General features: G+C 49.7%; 1 protein-coding gene across 1 annotated transcript in view; it reads left to right on the top strand.

The window, feature by feature from the left end:
• Positions 1–757: 757 nt before the first annotated feature.
• Positions 758–7,705, top strand: part of LOC105085558 (transport and Golgi organization protein 1 homolog) — a 111,336-nt gene continuing 104,388 nt past the window's right edge. The window contains exons 1-3 of the mRNA XM_064482266.1: positions 758–877; positions 4,109–4,162; positions 4,577–4,696. The gene's annotated coding sequence lies outside the window, so the exon portion shown is untranslated. The remainder of the gene's footprint in view (positions 878–4,108; positions 4,163–4,576; positions 4,697–7,705) is intronic.

Genomic DNA, 7,705 nt, shown 5'->3' with positions numbered 1-7,705 from the left:
CAGCTGTCGCCTTGGTGACCGGAGCCTAGACTGCCTCGCCCCCAGCAGGGTGAGAGGTAAGGGGTGAGGGGCTCAGCTCCAGATATGGGTGCACTCAGAGAGACAGGGGATCTCACAGTGAAGGGGGACAGGCTGAGGGGTGAGGGGCCACTTGGAGTGAAAGTGACCCCAATGAAGGGTGAGGGGCACTCGGAGTTGAGGGGACCCAGCTGGGGGTGGGAGATAATCACGGGGAGAGGGGTGAAAGGACCAACTTGGAATGGTGGGGGTACACCAGGTGAGGCATGAGGGGTCAGTTTGGGGTGTGGAGGCCATGGGGTAGGACCAAGCTGGGCAGAGTGTGAGGGCTGGGACATCGGTGTGAGGTAAGGAGCCCCGTATTGGGGGTTTGGCTGGGGACAGGACTGGCAGGTGTTGGGGGAGCAGTCACGGGGGCTGGGGGACAGGCAAGCAGGGGTGGGGAGGCTAGCAGGGGGAGTCGGGCTAGGGAGTGCGGCCTGGCTCAAAGCCTGTAGTGAATCTAGTTAACTGCCAGGCCGGTCAGTGACAGGGGTGGGGGCATTGTGGATGGGGACCCTGCCAAGCCCAGGCCTGGCCCCAGGGCGGACTGCCCCACCACCCAGCCCCGCCCGGTCCCGCTCGGCCCTGGTCGGCCCCGCTGGGCCCCACTTGCCAAGTCCCCGCACTGCAGCAGAACCAGGTGGCGATTCCCCACTGCGGGCGGTAGGAGGAGGGGCGCCCGCGGACGCGGGAGCGCGCCCAGAACGAGGGGAAGCTGGGCGGGAGCCGGGAGCTCCTGGACCAGCTCCCTGAGGAGGAACACGGCCTGGGGTCTGGGCCGCCGCGTGCTGTCACTTCCGCTGCTGTCGCCTGGCAGGTAAGGGGCGCTGGAGGGGGCGCGCAGGTCAGGGAGCCTGCGGGTGAGGCCTGGGCTGCATTGGGGAGGCACACAGGGCGGGGTGCGGAGGTGAGGTCCGGGCCGCACGTCCCATTCGGGCCCTGAGGCGGGTCCGAGGCCACCGCCCTGGTTCGTGGTGCCCTCCCCTCCTCTGCACATTAGTAGTCACTGAATCCCCGCGTTTCCGCTGCAGCTCATAGGCAGGTTTGGGAAAGCGGAGTAGCCTCGGGAGGCGGGAGGGCGCCAGATGGGCCCAGAGCACCTGCGACCGGCCCTCAGGCCTTCCTGTTTAGGTGGACCTGCCTGGCGAGTAGGCCACCACAGACCCTCCAGGGCACAGGCAACCTGGGGCAGAATAACGGGCGAGGCCCGGGCCTTTGGGAGCTGGTCGCCCTGCCCCTGAGATCAAAAGCTTTTGGAAGTCTAGTTTTAGTCTTTTGAGGGATCTGCCTACTGTTTCCTACAATGGCTGCACCAAACTACATTCCCACCAACAGTGTAGGAGGGTTCCCTTTTCTCCACAGCCTCTCCAGCATTTCTCGTTTGTGGACTTTTGAATGATGGGCATTCTGACCGGTGTGAGGTGAAGCCTCGCTGGAGTTTTGACTTGCGCTTCTCTGTTAATGAGCAATATTGAGTTTTTTTCATGTGCCTACTGGCTGTGAACGAAAATACTGCAATGTGAGTGAAAATACTGCAACCATATCAGTAAACAAAGAATGCTGAATGCTGAAACCAAGTCATCAGCAGCTGCCGCCACCCCCCAGTGGGGGACAGGCCTGCAGCCCAGCCTCTGCAGCCACTCACACTGGTGCCCTCTGAGCAGACTCAGAATAAGAAAGGACCGGATGCTGGCCCTAGATAGCTAGGTGCTTGTCAAAGGAATGAATTCAGTAAGCCCAAATGTTTGCTTCCTCCCATACATAGAAAAGCACTACATTCTTTAACTTGAGATCCTGGTTTTCTTTAGATAACAAGTAATCTTTTATTGTTCTGACTACCTGGTCTTTGTTGTAAAGCTCCTCTATATCCTAGCTCCTCCCCTACCTCTTCAGAGCAGTCCCTCAGAGCGATCTGAGAGGCTGTCATCCAGGCTCGAGTCCTCCCGCCAAATAAGACGTAACTTTTAACTTTTAGGCTGTGTGTTTATTTCAGTCGACATGGCCATTTGTATGTCTTCATTGGAGAAATGCTCGTTTAGATCTTCTGCCCATTTTTGAATTGGGTTGTTTGGTTTTTTTGTTGTTGTTAAGTTGTATGTGCTGCTTCTATACTCTGGAAATTCAGCCTTTGTCAGTCGCATCATTGGCAAATACTTTCTCGCATCCCATAGGTTGTCATTTTGTTTTGCTTATGGTTTCCTTTGCTGTGCAAAAGCTTGTGAGTTCAGTTTGGTCCCGTTTGTTTATTTTTGCTTTTATTTCTATTGGTTGGGTAGACTGCCTTAGGAAAACATTGCTGATATATATGTCAGATCATGTTTTGCCTGTTTTCTTCTGAGAGATTTGTAGTGTCTTGTCTTATGTTTAAGTCTTTAAGCCATTTTGCATTTATTTTTGTGTGTGATGTGAGGGAGCATTCTAACTTCAGGGATTTGCACGCAGCTGTCCAGTTTTGCCTATACCACTTGCTGAAGAGATTGTCTTGACTGCATTGTATGTTCTTGCCTCTTTTGTCCAAGATGAATTGATGGAATGTTTGTGGGTTTATGTCTGGGCTCTCTATCCTGTTCTGTTGATCCGTGGTTCTGTTTTTGTACCAATGCCATGGTGGTTTGATTGTAGCTCTGTAGTACTGTGTGAAGTCTGGGAGGGTTAATCCTCCTGCTTTGTTCTTTTCCTTCAGTATTTGGAAATTCTGGGTCTTTAGTGATTCCGTATAAATTGTAGGATGATTTGTTCTAGTTCTGTGAAAAAATGTCCTAAGTAATTTGATAGGGATCGCATTAAATCTGTAGATGCTCTGGCCAGTGGCCATTTTCACAATACTAATTCTTACAATGCTAGAACCTGCGCTATCTTTCCATTTCTTTAAGTCTTCTTTAATTTCCTTAGTCAGTGTTTTGTAGGTCTCCTCATATAAGTCTTTCACTTCCTGGGTCAGATTTTTTCTTGAATCTTTTTTTTTTTTTTTTTGGCATGCATTTTTAAAAGGTTTATTATTTTCATGTATTGAAATGCCACTGATTTCTATATGTTGATCTTGTATTCTGCTACGTTGCTGAATCCTTTTATTAGCTCTAGTCATTTTTGTGTGGAGCTTTTAGAGTTTTCCATATATAGTATTATGTCATACACATATAGTGACAATTTTACCTCTTCTCTTCCAATTTTGGATGGCTTTTGTATCTTTTTCTTGTCTATTTGCTCTACTAGAACTTCCAATACTATATTGAATTGAAGTGGTGAGAGTGGCATCCTTGTCTTGTTCCAGATGTTAGCAGACAGGCTTTCAGCTTTTCAGTTTAGAGTATGATGCTGGCTGTAGGTTTGTCATAAATAGCTTTTATTATGTTGAGATATGTTCCCTCTCCCTCCATACCCACTTTAGTAAGAGCAGAGGCTCATTGTGTTCAGGGGCCTGGGAGGATGGCAGCAGCAGTAGTGGTGGCTGGAGGAGGAGAGGGGCTACAGCTTGCCAGCCAGTCATTTGCTCCTATCTCCCCCTGTGGCCTGGCCTTGGGGTGGGCTAGCTGCCCCAGGCTCATTGGATCCAAGTCTATAGGTCATTCTGCTCCCAGGATGCTGGCATAGTGCTCTCAGGGGGCCATGGTGGCAGTGGTGGGAGTGAGGCTACCCTGTGCAAGCCCTTGAATTTATCCCCATCTCCCCAGGGGCCTGGCCTTAGGGGAAGCCTCTACTGCCCCAGGGTTGCAGGACTCACCTGTTTAGGTCAGCCGGCTTCCTGGAGGCCTGCGTGGTTTGGTCAGGGAGTGGGGAAGACTGCAGTGGTGGCAGCTTGAGGGCAGGAGATGGGGGGCTGCCCTGTGCCAGCCTGTGAATTTGCTCCCATCTCCCCTGCAGCTTGGACTTGGGGAGGCCTCAGTTGCCCCAGGTTCACTGGAGGTGCGTCCTCAGGTCAGCCAGCTCCTGGGAGGAAGGCACAGTGCCCTGAGCGGACAGTGTCTGACCACGGGCAAGGACTCCCAGAGGACAGGGTTCTAGCCTGGGGTAACGGACTCTCCTTGCCTTTCTTCTCTTGCTTCCTCAGGTGGCAGCTGTAGCAGTGTTTCCATTATAGGATATTACTGGATATTGAACATAGGTAGGTCTCTGTGCTATACAGAAGAAAAATTTTTTTTTAATCTATTTATATATATAGTGGCTACCATATGTAAATCTCAAACTCCCAAATTTATCCCTTCCCACCCCCTTTCCCAGTAACCATATGATTGTTTATTATGTGTATGAGTCTGTTTCTGTATTGTGGATGAGTTCATAGTGTCCTTTTTCTTTCTTTTTCCATTTTCTTCTTTTTTTTGGTTTAGATTCCACATATGAGTGATATCACATGGTATTTTTCTTTCTCTTTTTGGCTTGTTTCAGTTAGAATGATGTTGTCTAGGTCCATCTGCATTGCTGCAAATAGCATTATTTTCTTCTTTTTTATGGCAGTGTAGTATTTCATTGTATAAAAATATCTCAGTTTCTTTATCCAGTCATCTGTTGCTACATTTAGGTTGCTTCCATGTCTTGGCTGGTGTATAGAGTGGTGCTGTGAACATTAGGGTGGAGGTATGTTTTCACGTTGGAATTCCCTCCAGATATATACCCAGAAGTGGCATTGCTGGATCATATGGTAAGTCTATTTTTAGTTTTTTTGAGGAATTTGCATACTGTTTTCCATAATGGCTTCACCAAACTACATTTCCTAGCAACAGTGTAGGAAGGTTCATTTTTCTCCACAGCCTCTCCAGCATTTATCATTCACGATGGCCATTCTGACTGTTTTGAGGTGATACCTCATTGCAGTTTTGATTTGCACTTGTGTGATAATTAGAGATATTGAGCATTTCTTCATGTGCCTACTGGCCATTTGTATGTCTTCATTGGAGAAATGCATGTTTAGGTCTTCTGCCCATTTTTGGATTGGGTTGTTTGTTTTTTGTTATTAAGTTCTGTGAGCTGTTTATACATTGGGGAAATTAAGCCTTTGCCAGTCTCATCACTGGCAAATATTTTCTCCCATTCCTTAGGTTGCCCCTTTATTTTGTTTATGGTTTCATTTGCTATGGAGAAGCTTGTAAGTTCAGTTAGGTCCTGTTTGGTTTTGTTTTTATTTCTATTGCTTGGGTAGACTGCCCTAGGAGAATGTTGCTGAGAAGTTATGTGAGATAATGTTTTGCTTATGTTTTCTTCTAAGAGGCTTGCAGTGTCTTGTCCTCTATTTAAGTCTTTAAGCCATTTTGCATGCATTTTTGTGTATGGTGTGGGGGAGTATTCTAATTGATTTGCATGCAGCTGTCCAGTTTTCCCTACACCATTTGCTGAAGCTAAAGTCTTCACTGCATTGTGTGTTCTTGCCTCCTTTGTCCAAGATGAATTGATGGAATGTTTGTGGGTTTATGTCTGGGATCTCTATTCTGTTCCATTGATCCATAAGTCTGTTTTTGTGCCAATATCATGCTGGTTTGATTGTAGTTCTGTAGTAGCGTCTCAAGTCTGGGAGGGTTATTCCTTCTGCTTTGTTCTTTTTTCTTCAGTAATGCTTTGGTCATTCTGGGTCTTTAGTGATTTCATAAAAATTTTAAGATGATTTGTCCTAGTTTTGTGAAAAATGTCCTGGGTGATTTGATAGGAATTTGTAGATTGCTCTGGGGTAGTATGGCCATTTTCATAATATTACTTCTTCCAATGCAAGAACCTGGGCTATCTTTCCATTTCTTTAAGTTCTCTTTTAATTTCCTTACTCAGTGTTTTGTAGGTCTCCACATGTAAGTCTTTCACTTCCTGGATCAGATTTATTCCTGAGTCTTAATTTTTGGGATGCAATTTTAAGAGGGAGTATTACTTTCGTGTAATGAAGTGTCACTGGTATCTGTATGTTGATGTTGTATTCTGCTATGTTGCTGAATTCTTTTATTAGCTCTAGTCATTTTTGTGTGGAGCCTTTAGAATTTTCCATATACAGTATTATGCCATCCACATATAGGACAATTTTGCCTCTTCTCATCCAATTAGGATGTCTTTTATATCTTTTTCTTGTCTAATTGCTCTACTAGGACTTCCAAAGTATATTGAATAGAAGTGGTGAGAGTGGGTGTCCTTGTGTTGCTGCAAATTTTAGCACACAGGCTTTCAGTTTTTAGTGTAGGTTATGTGGTGGATTTAGGGATGTCATAGTTTTTATTATGTTAAGATATTTTCCCTCGATTTGACTTTAGTAAGAGCAGGGGCTCAGTATGTTTAGGGGCCTGGGAGGATGGCAGCAGCAGTAGCGGTGGTGGAAGGAGGAGAGGGGCTACCCCTTGCCAGCCAGTCATTTGCTCACATCCCACCTGCAGTTTGACCTGGGGGCATCTCACCTGCAGGGCATCTCACATCTGTTGCCCCAGGTTCATCTTTAGGTCTGACTGCTCCCTAGAGCCCTGGATGGTCCAGTGAGGGAGCTGGGGTGAAGGCAGTTTTGGCAGCTGTGGAAGCAGGATAAGGGAGGTACCCTGTGTGAGCCTGTGAAGTTCCTCCCAACTCCTTGTGCCCTGCCCTGGGGGCAGTGTCTGCTGCCCCAGGTTGAACGGAGGCACATTCCCAGGTCAGCCATCTCAGGATCCTTTCGCAGTTTGGTCAGGGAGTGGTGGCTGCTGAGGCGGAAGTGGGACTGCCAGGTGTGAACCCCTGGATTTGTTCCCACGTCCCCTGAGCCCTGGCTTGACTGTGGGCACCTTCCCCCACTAGAGGGACACACATTTGGTGGTTAGCTTGCTCCTGGGAGGCCTGCGGGGTGTGGTCAGGGGTCGAGTAATTGGTGGTGGCCACAGCATTTGTGAGGATAGAAGGCCTTGTCCCGGATGCTGTTGGTGGACTTGCTCCCATCTCCCCTGCAGCCTGGACTGGTGGCGCCCTCTACTGCCCCAGGTTCCTGGGACGCAGGGTAGGGGTCATTCTGCTCCTGGGAGGCAGGCTTCTTGAAGTGTGAGTAGGGACAGCAGGAAATGGAAGCAAATCCCTGCTGTAGAATGGGGCAGCCCCAGTCCAGCCGCCGCATCTGCCGCTATGGCCACCACCGCTGCAGCTTCGCCTCCCTGACCACATCGAGCCTGCCTCCCAGGAGCAGGCTGACAGGGAGGAATTCTTTCCAGGAAGCTGGGGTAGCAGAGGCTGCTCCAGGCCAGGCAGCGGGGGGGATGGTAGCAAGTTGACTGGCTCTCCCAGGGCAGCCTTTCTCCCCCGCTGTCACCGCCGCTGCTGCCTGCTATCCATCCTAGGGCCAGGCTGCACCCTCCCACCCGGCAGCACCATCAACCACCCAGGGCCCACTGGCGAGCGGGGTGCAGCCTGAGACCACCCTGACCCATTGTCTCAGACGAGGTACTGGGCGGGGGGTTTAGGGGGGACGGGAGTGGGGCAGGGCGCCTGGGCGGGATTTGGAACATCCTCCAGCCCCACCCGCCCAGGCCCGGGAGCCTGGAACTCAGGGCTGTGTGCCCACACGCTGCCCAGGATCCCTGTATGGCAGCTGACGCCCTGGTGATCAGAGCCTGGACGGCCCTGCCCCCATTAGGTGAAGGGTGAGGGGTGAGGGGGTCAGCTGGGTTAGGGGTGCACTAGGTGTGGGGGATCCCACGGTGAAGGGGACAGGCTGAGGGGT

Source organism: Camelus dromedarius, chromosome 35 (assembly GCF_036321535.1).
Source record: "Camelus dromedarius isolate mCamDro1 chromosome 35, mCamDro1.pat, whole genome shotgun sequence".
NCBI classification, from domain to species: Eukaryota; Metazoa; Chordata; class Mammalia; order Artiodactyla; family Camelidae; genus Camelus; species Camelus dromedarius.
Note: the sequence above shows the minus strand (reverse complement) of the source record. Positions and strands in the feature narration are given on the sequence as shown.